Source organism: Caretta caretta, chromosome 1, assembly GCF_965140235.1.
Source record: "Caretta caretta isolate rCarCar2 chromosome 1, rCarCar1.hap1, whole genome shotgun sequence".
Classification (NCBI taxonomy): domain Eukaryota; kingdom Metazoa; phylum Chordata; order Testudines; family Cheloniidae; genus Caretta; species Caretta caretta.
The window spans coordinates 78,705,073-78,713,510 of record NC_134206.1 but is presented as its reverse complement, the minus strand read 5'-3'; the positions used below and the strand labels follow the sequence as shown (position 1 = coordinate 78,713,510).

At 41.7% G+C, this 8,438-nt stretch overlaps 1 long non-coding RNA gene across 1 annotated transcript in view; it reads left to right on the top strand.

Annotated features, from left to right (window-relative positions):
- The first annotated feature begins 382 nt into the window (after window positions 1–382).
- Window positions 383–8,438, top strand: part of LOC142069658 (uncharacterized) — a 104,472-nt gene continuing 96,416 nt past the window's right edge. The window contains exon 1 of the long non-coding RNA XR_012665592.1: window positions 383–489. This is a non-coding gene — a long non-coding RNA (uncharacterized LOC142069658). The remainder of the gene's footprint in view (window positions 490–8,438) is intronic.

Sequence of the window (8,438 nt, the reverse complement as noted above, 5' to 3'; positions counted from 1 at the left end):
CCCTTTTCTCAGAAGGTGCATACTCGACTCCCTCCTGTATCTGTCACCAGTGGATTTAGCTTATGATAAGGGTGTAACATAAATAAAATAAAGACAAGGTGATATGGTGCAAACAAAGGTAAGTGTATTCAGGCTAAAGGTACAGAAAATTGGGAGAAATGGGTGGGGGGTGGGGGAAGAAGAAACACAAACCTAAACAATACAATGAAACAGTGACTGGCTTTAGGAGCTTGAAGCTCAGACCCACAAAACCTCCCTTGGTGTTCAGAAAAATAATAAATGAAACCCCAATACTGAAACCTCTCCTACTATATTCAGGCGCAGTGGACGCTATGCACAGATGCGAGGTCCACGACCTTCAACTCTCTGGCTGATTGGGAGCCTTCAAGGAGGATCACTGGGGAGTCCTGACAACTGGTGGACTTTGTCGCAGGCGGGGAGACCCTCTGGGATGATGGACACCAGGAAAGCTGCAGGATTCCCTCACAGGTAAGATGGTTTCGCTGTGGTGGGAATGATGATGATGACAGGCCTCTCTTTCCTCTGTCTCTCTTTGGGATAGACGATGCTCTTCTCACTAGCTCTGGAACATGGGGAAGAGCTGACCGTGCACCTGCTGCCGCTGGAATGGACAGCCCCGTGCAGGCGCTGAGCAAGATCTTATATAATCTTTAAGGCAGGAAAAGTTCTGATGGAATAGAGTGTTGGGCATTGGTTTTGGCGGAAAAAACTGGTTCTGTTCCGTTTGAGCCAGGGGACTCCAGTGTCTAAGTTTTAAACAAATTTGCTTACAAAGATGTAGTCCAAGATGATATACTCCATATTGGATTTCATTAGAGCCAGTGATTTACATAACCCTTATCTTATATACATTATTAAAACAACTAATTAAACACATTTAAACAATACCAACACAACATTTTTTCTAACATAACTAATCCCCGTTCATTTGTTAAAACAATATGAAGTCAAATAAAGACAATTTTCAAATCAAGTGCTTTTCTAGTTTAAGTAGCACATTTTGTTTGGCTTTATGGCTTGTGAGTGAAGACAGTGACGATTTAGTAATGACTCAACGAGGTAGATAAATAACTATCCATTTCTGCATGCCACAACAATAATTGTGTACATGGATTGGGCATACAAATATCCATTGTACATACACTTAATATGGCTCATATTGTTAATATGATACCTAGGAATGTACACCTCACTACTGGAAGAACTTCAGAATTAAATCTGCCAATCCATTTCCATCAATGGCTGGTTGACTCTGCTGTAGGTGGATGACTTTTCAATTACCATGATATTTTTAGTCATGTTGGGCAAAATTCAACACTGATTTACACTCTGTGCCATCATACTGAAGCTAGTGAAATAGCATAGGGCATAAATCAGCACTGAGGATGTCCCACTGAGTGCTATTTTGGATACACAGTTTCAGCTTCCCAAAGAACTTGCTGTGGCCCATCATATTCATAGAATGCCACTTGGGAAGCTGCAGATGGTGTTAGCTTTTTCTCTTGGCTTCTATAATTCCCATTTCTTGATGTGCTATATGATGCAAAATCAATTAAATTCACCCAATTTCCTTTTTTCCCCCTTTGGTATGATGGTGAGATCTAAAGGCTGAACATCTAGATCATTCACTGTCCTAAGTTAATACTTTCAGTGCTACTGCTTATAGCATTTCCCAAAAGTCTCTTTTCCTGCTGCACAAATGGTATTTGGCATTTCTATAGCATCATGTGTCTGAAGATTTCCTTTACAAATACTTATTAAACAAACTTCCCAATAACATAATGAGGTGGGTAAATAATCATATGCTCATTTTATGTATTACTATATAGAGGGACACAAACAAGTGACTTTGGGTTACCAGGTTCGTTGGCTCCTGCAATTGTTACTGGAAGGGCCAAAATCTATGCACTGGAGCTGGTCAGAATATAGGGGTTTTTTCCCTCCATGGAATGTTTTGAGTTTTTGTCCAAATATAAAAAAATCAAAATATTTTGGGCATACATTGAAATATTTTCATTCCAAACCACATTGCCAGTCCTCATGGGAGTTGTAGTTGGGGTGCCTTGCTCTCTCATTCTGTTCTATGGAACAGGCCGTCTGGATGGACTACAACTCCCATGATAACAGCACTTTCTCCTTTCTTAGTGAGGGCAGAAGCCATGGCAAACATTTTGGGGTGTTCCTTTTTTCTATAAAATTTCAAAATTTTCCATGGAAAGCAGATATTTTTTACAAAAAATTGTTTTGCTGAAAACCCAATTTTCCATTGAAAAACAGTTTTGATGGAAAGCTTTTAACCAGTCCTAGTGTCCACACAAGTCTCAGTGAGATTTTATTTGCAGAAGTGTGTGAGACTCGTTGCATTAAGAGACACATCAGTGAGCTGAGATGTCTTTGTTTCTGTTAACTTTGGTTTTCGACAAGTTTTTAATTGCTTTGACTTTTAATTATATTGTACTGTTGGTAAGGGTGTTAAAATTAAACACTAGATATATGAGTCAGAATTAGCCTTAATGTATAAGTTTAAATTGGTCAAAGTACAGATCTATTTTCTGAAGAATTTCAGACACAGAAGAAACAGTGTTTTATGTGGTTATCACTACTCCCACTTTTCAACATGTGCATCCTTTCCTATACCTTATCCCCACAAAATTAACTGATGTAACATAACTTAAGTTAGAGGGCTGTGTAGCCCCACCTTTTCATTCAATGGCATTGGGCATTTACACCGACAAAACTTGATATTTATCCTTCATTACATTTTAAACAATTTGGGGGGGGGGGAGGAATTTCAGTTTTCTTTTTAATTTTCTATATTTTTGAAGAGGCCTTTTGATAAATTAAAAAAGGAGAATGAAAAAGATTAGGAAATCATAAATATAACATCTCCCCACTGTATTGTCCACTGAATGCATCCGATGAAGTGAGCTGTAGCTCACGAAAGCTTATGCTCAAATAAATTTGTTAGTCTCTAAGGTGCCACAAGTACTCCTTTTCTTTCTGCGAATACAGGCTTACAGGGCTGCTACTCTGAAACCTATAAATATAATTGGAAACTGTTGAATACGCCACTAGATGGCAGACAAACATTTACAAACATCTGGTTTAAGCAAGTACACTTCCATTTCTTTTGCATGGATTTTAATAAACGGTATTACAGGATCTATTGTAATTTTGGTAAAGGATCTGTGCAATTTATTCTTTTGATTAATTTTTTTAAATAGTTTAAAATTGAAAAAAAAAATCTACATTAGCTTACCGTGTGCTGAAAAGGCATGTGTGCGATTGCAGAATTGGGATGTTCAAAACAGAGAACTGAGTTAGCCATTTAAAACCTTAGCTTCTTGTATGTGACTTTGGATAACATTGGGAGTTACTAGACTGTAGCACAACAATAGCAAAATATTCAAAGAAAGTTTTCAGTGTGGAAACCAAATCTGCATTAAAATTTTTATCATTGAATGCAGATTTTAAATTTAGCAGAAGGAAGTCTTACAAACTGCACAGGAGAAAGTTCCGTAATCCTTTTTCCTCTAAGGTTTATAAATACTTCAGGAGTGAGCTTTTCTCTTCCAGGAATTTATAAACTTTTCTGGCAGGTGTTATATGCATGGGTGTCACTAGATGGTGCTATTGCAAATATCTTGCTTGTTCTATTGCATAGCCTATACAGGAGGTAGGTCTGCAAAGGAATGCTTATTGTCCATCCAGCAATATTTATTTCCCCATCACCGGTAGAGTCTGCCCCATACCTAAATCTCTCTCAGACTGAATAATTTTTCTTAGGTGCAGCTACTGCCCACAGTTTATACTCAGTAAACAAATAAAACATTGCATGGTATCAGAAATTCTAAGTGTGGAAGTAGCCTAAAAGAAAAGAACTGGCTAGGATTCTAAAGTTTGCTGGAATTCACAATTAACTGGGAAAACATGAGTCTTCCTTAGGGCTGGAAGAAGTTCAATCAGCACAGAGCGCCTTGTCCAGGATCTCTGAAATCCATATATGAGGAGGAATAATGCTGCTGTTATCCAATTATTTGGGCTGGACAGAAAAGTAGAGATGTTTATAATAGTTGGATATATATGTCAGCTGAAGAGAAAAAAGAGCCAATGTTTGATTGTTACTTTAATGCCTGTTGTTTGCTTCCCAGATTCTGAGGCGTTTACAAGCTAATATTAAATATGAAACTATGAGGGGAGTATCAAGAAAGCAATTAGGAGAGGAAGGACTGAGACAATATCAGTAAGATTACATGGTTACGTAGTGATATAATTATTGAAAGGCTCAATGTTGGAAATTAATGGCAAACCGTTATATATGGACATATATTGCTTTCCTTGGCAAGTATACTTCCTCTTTAGTATGATTTAGGTATATTTAGTGGTGCACATTTCCTATACAATTATTTTCATGTATGGGTGCAGCTGAGAATCTACTCCAAAGTATGTGAATCCACGTTTGAAAAATCTGTGCAATAAACTGCATGGAACTCTATTTATCTAACTTGAAGATGAGGTCAGACCACAGGCCAACCCTGCTTACATTTGAACCACTGTCTGCAGAGTCTGTGACATTCCACTTAATAAGCTGTACTCCTGAGGGCATTCTGGACCAAAAAATTAAAAATTCTGTGCACAATATTTTAAAATTCTTCAAGTTTTATTTGTCAATAAATAAATGCAGAGGCTCCAGCATGGCAGTGGGGAGCACAGGCCACTGGCTGCACGAAGTTTGGAGATCACCCTGAAGCTCCCCCAGCCCTGGGACACGGACTCATTATTGAGGCTGCACCTGACCCTGACCCAGCACAAGGCCTGGGCTTGCCCCAGAAACACCCTGGGGCCCTGCCCCTCTGCGCCAGGTGCACCAGATATAGGGCAGTCAGGCTCAAGCAGACAGGATCCAAGTGTGGAGGGGCTCAGTGTGGGGTGGATCCAGGTGTGGGGTGAGAGGATTCTGCGTGGGACAATCTGGGTGCAGGCAGCTTTGTGGGAAGTCTAGGTGTGGGGGGATCTGGATGCACAAAGGCTCGTTGGGGGGTTCCAGGTGCAGGGGCAATGGGACCTGCAGGTGCTCCCAGGTGAAGGTGGTTGGGGCTCAGCAGAGGGGTCTGGGTGTGGGGGTCTCTGCAGGGAGGATCTTGGTGCTGGGGGAGTGGGGCTTGGTGGGCTGAGGGCAGCTAGTTGGGGCTCAGTGGCATGGGGGTCTGGATGTGGGGGCTCAGGGTGGTGCAGGGGGTGGTGCATCAGGGTGGAAGTTTGAGTGCAGGGAGCTCAGTGGGCGGTGGTCTGGGTGCAGGGGTCAGGGGTCAGAGGCAGGCAGTCTGGGTACAGGGGACCTCCAGATGCAGGGGTTGAGGTTCAGTGGGGTGGGGTTCAGGTATGGAGGGATGTACCAGGTGAGGCTTGGCAGGGGTGTCTGGGTATGGGAGGTGCGGATGCAAGGGGGTTGGGCAGATGGGGGAGCAGCTCCCCATACAGTGACCCTCTCCCCCCACGACTGAGGAGCAATGGGGGCAGGAAGCAGGGGAGGATGCTGAGCTTCCTGCAGCTGGAGAAGGTTTCTGGGAGTGGGTCTGACACAGCCCTAGCCACACCTTGCAAGGGAAGAGGAAGTCCTGTCCTCTCCTGCCTCCAGCCCCGATGGGATTAGCAGCTGATCCCAGCTCAGGGTAGAAACCACTGGCTGGGGTGTCTCCAGCCCCGTGGTGATTTACCTCTCTGCCAGCTGCTCTGGGTGCCTGAAATGATGTACCTGCACTGCTAGGGAGTGGTGCGTGACTGTTCTTGCAGCTTCCCTTTGGTTCCCTTTCAGAAAGTCATTTTTCTGTGAGGAAGCGAAGAAATCTGCAGGGGACATGAATTCTGCACACGTGCAGTGGTGCAGAATTCCCCCAGGAGTATAAGCAGGGAGCCAAAATCTGCACTTGCTTTAACTTCCCAGCGGTCTCAATGTGTCACCTCATGCAGAACACATAACAGCAATCCAATCCTGAGATGACAAAGGCCAAGAAAGCTGTGGCAAAGTCCACATCCAGCTGAAAAAAATCTCAATGCTCTTGCAAGGTACATGTGAAAAAAAAAAAAAGACTTTTGGCCGCAGCTGCTACCCAAACATCAGGAACTAATGTCATACCCAAGTGGTACACGTCTTACAAATAGTAGTCACACTTCCTCAGTCAGGGCACTTATATAAACTTTGCCAGCTCTTCTGGATACATCCCAAAGCCTATGGTTTGCTGAACTGAGGCCTCCAAAGAAGATACAAAGGCGTTTCTGATACTGTGGTGTTGGAGACCATGTAAGTGCCTGACTAGATTCTTGGTGTGTTTTGTCTGTGGCAATTTTTTTTCCTTCACCTTTTGCCAGAGATAGTTGTAGTAATCATACACTTGGAGTAATTTAACAGTCATTTAAATGCCATCACCACTACAGTTTTTAGTCATTCATGAGCTGTTGCTGGGCTGAGGATAATGTTTTCTCAAGCCATAGCTGAAATGCTAATCCATGTGGTACTTCTGTCACCTCCAAGGTAGATTATTGTAATTCCTTTTTGGTGTCTACCTGACTGTAAAACTTCACAAGTTCTGTTTTACATAAAATGCTGCAGCTGACATGCTTATTCATCTTAAACCAAATTAGCATATCACTCTGGTCTTTTGATCCATGCTAGGGCTGCCAGTTAGAGTTGTGCTTCCTTCCTATAAGACCTGGCATGAATTGATGCATTATGATGGATTCCAACCACAAGTATTAGCACAAGCTTAAGGTTTAGACTATAAAATATTACCTTGGCCCTTCTTCACTCTAAGTCACCTTTATCTTAGTCTCAAGCTGGTATGTTAACACTTTAATAGTGGTTATTAAAATTAATTAATACAGTCATAAATATTAGGGATGGAAATGCTCTATTAGGTCATTCTAGTTAAAGTAATATTACATTTATTAACGAGATATCTAGTATTGTGTCCACTCAATGCAGAATGTCATATTAAATAGCATTCTTTTTAAAGAGATTTTTATTGGATGAACTGGGCCTTCAGTTTTTGTTTTACTTTGAAGTCCCTTCATGCAGCTGCTTGTTTAAATATCTTGAAATATTAGATATAATATAGATAGATCATAAGTAACAATTTGGGCTGTGATTCTACCCATGTGATTTTACTTGAATAAAGTAAAGGGGAAAGAACACTATCAAGCAACTCCTCCCAGTTAGATTCCCCGATTCTGGTGAGTAGTTCTCCATGGAAAATCACTTACAAATTACTGTTATTTGAAGGCACCTTATTAAAAATGATGTGATGAGCAGGACTGGATGGCTCAGATGAGTGGTAAAGGATTATTTCACACATTCATGAACACAGAAATGTATGTGGTCTCTCCCTTCCCTACGTTGCCATCTTCTCCTAATAGGCACATTCCTGTTCCCATTCAAGTAAATGAAAAAACTCTCATTGACTTGCATGGTGCAGGATGGAGCCCCATTGATCTCATGTTAAGACTTGATCCTGCAAACGTGTACAGACATGAGTAACTTTACTCATGTGTGTAACCCCCTGGAGTGCAGTGAGACTTACTCAAAGGCGTGAGTGTTCACAGGCTCAGAACTTTAGATTGTAAGTGCTTGAGTGTGGAGCCCCCGTCTATGAAGTGCCGTGCCTATCTGTGGTGCTCTACAGGTAATGTAATAATAAAAGGTCACCAGGTGAAATTCTGACCAAAGGTTGTTACCATCTGATGACTGGTGATTTCAGTCTTGTTGCAAGTGGAGAAATGCCCATATTAAAAAAAAATTCACAGCACAGTGCAATAGTTATGCACGTATTCTCCTCATTTTGTTATAGATAAGAGAAACTGCAACACAGAGGGATTAAGTAATTTAAATGTCCAGTGAGGGCCAAATCCTGCCTGTCTTGCATGAATACCTGTATGCATAAGGAGAGCTGGATTTGTGCCCTTCTTAGCAGCAGAGCTAGGATTCAAGCTAAGAATGTCTTACTCTAAGCCTTGTGCTCCTTTCAGTAGAAAACCATGCCTTTCAGTTTAGCATAAGAACATAAGAACGGGCCTATTGTTTTAGACCAATGGTCCATTTAGCCCAGTATCCTGTCTTCTGATAGTGGTCGCTGCCAGATGCTTCAGAGGAATGAACAGAACAGGGCAACTTATCGGGGTATCCATCCCCTGTTGTCCAATCCCAGCTTCTGGATGTCAGAGCTTTAGGGACATCCAGAGCAAGAGGTTGCATCCCTGACCATCTTGGCTAATAGCCATTGATGGGCCTATCCTCCTTGAACTTATCTAATTCTTTTTTAACCCAATTATACTTTTGGCCTTCACAACATTTCCTGGCAACAAGTTCCATAGGTTGACTGTGAGCTGTGTAAAGAAATACTTCCTTATGTTTGTTTTAAAGC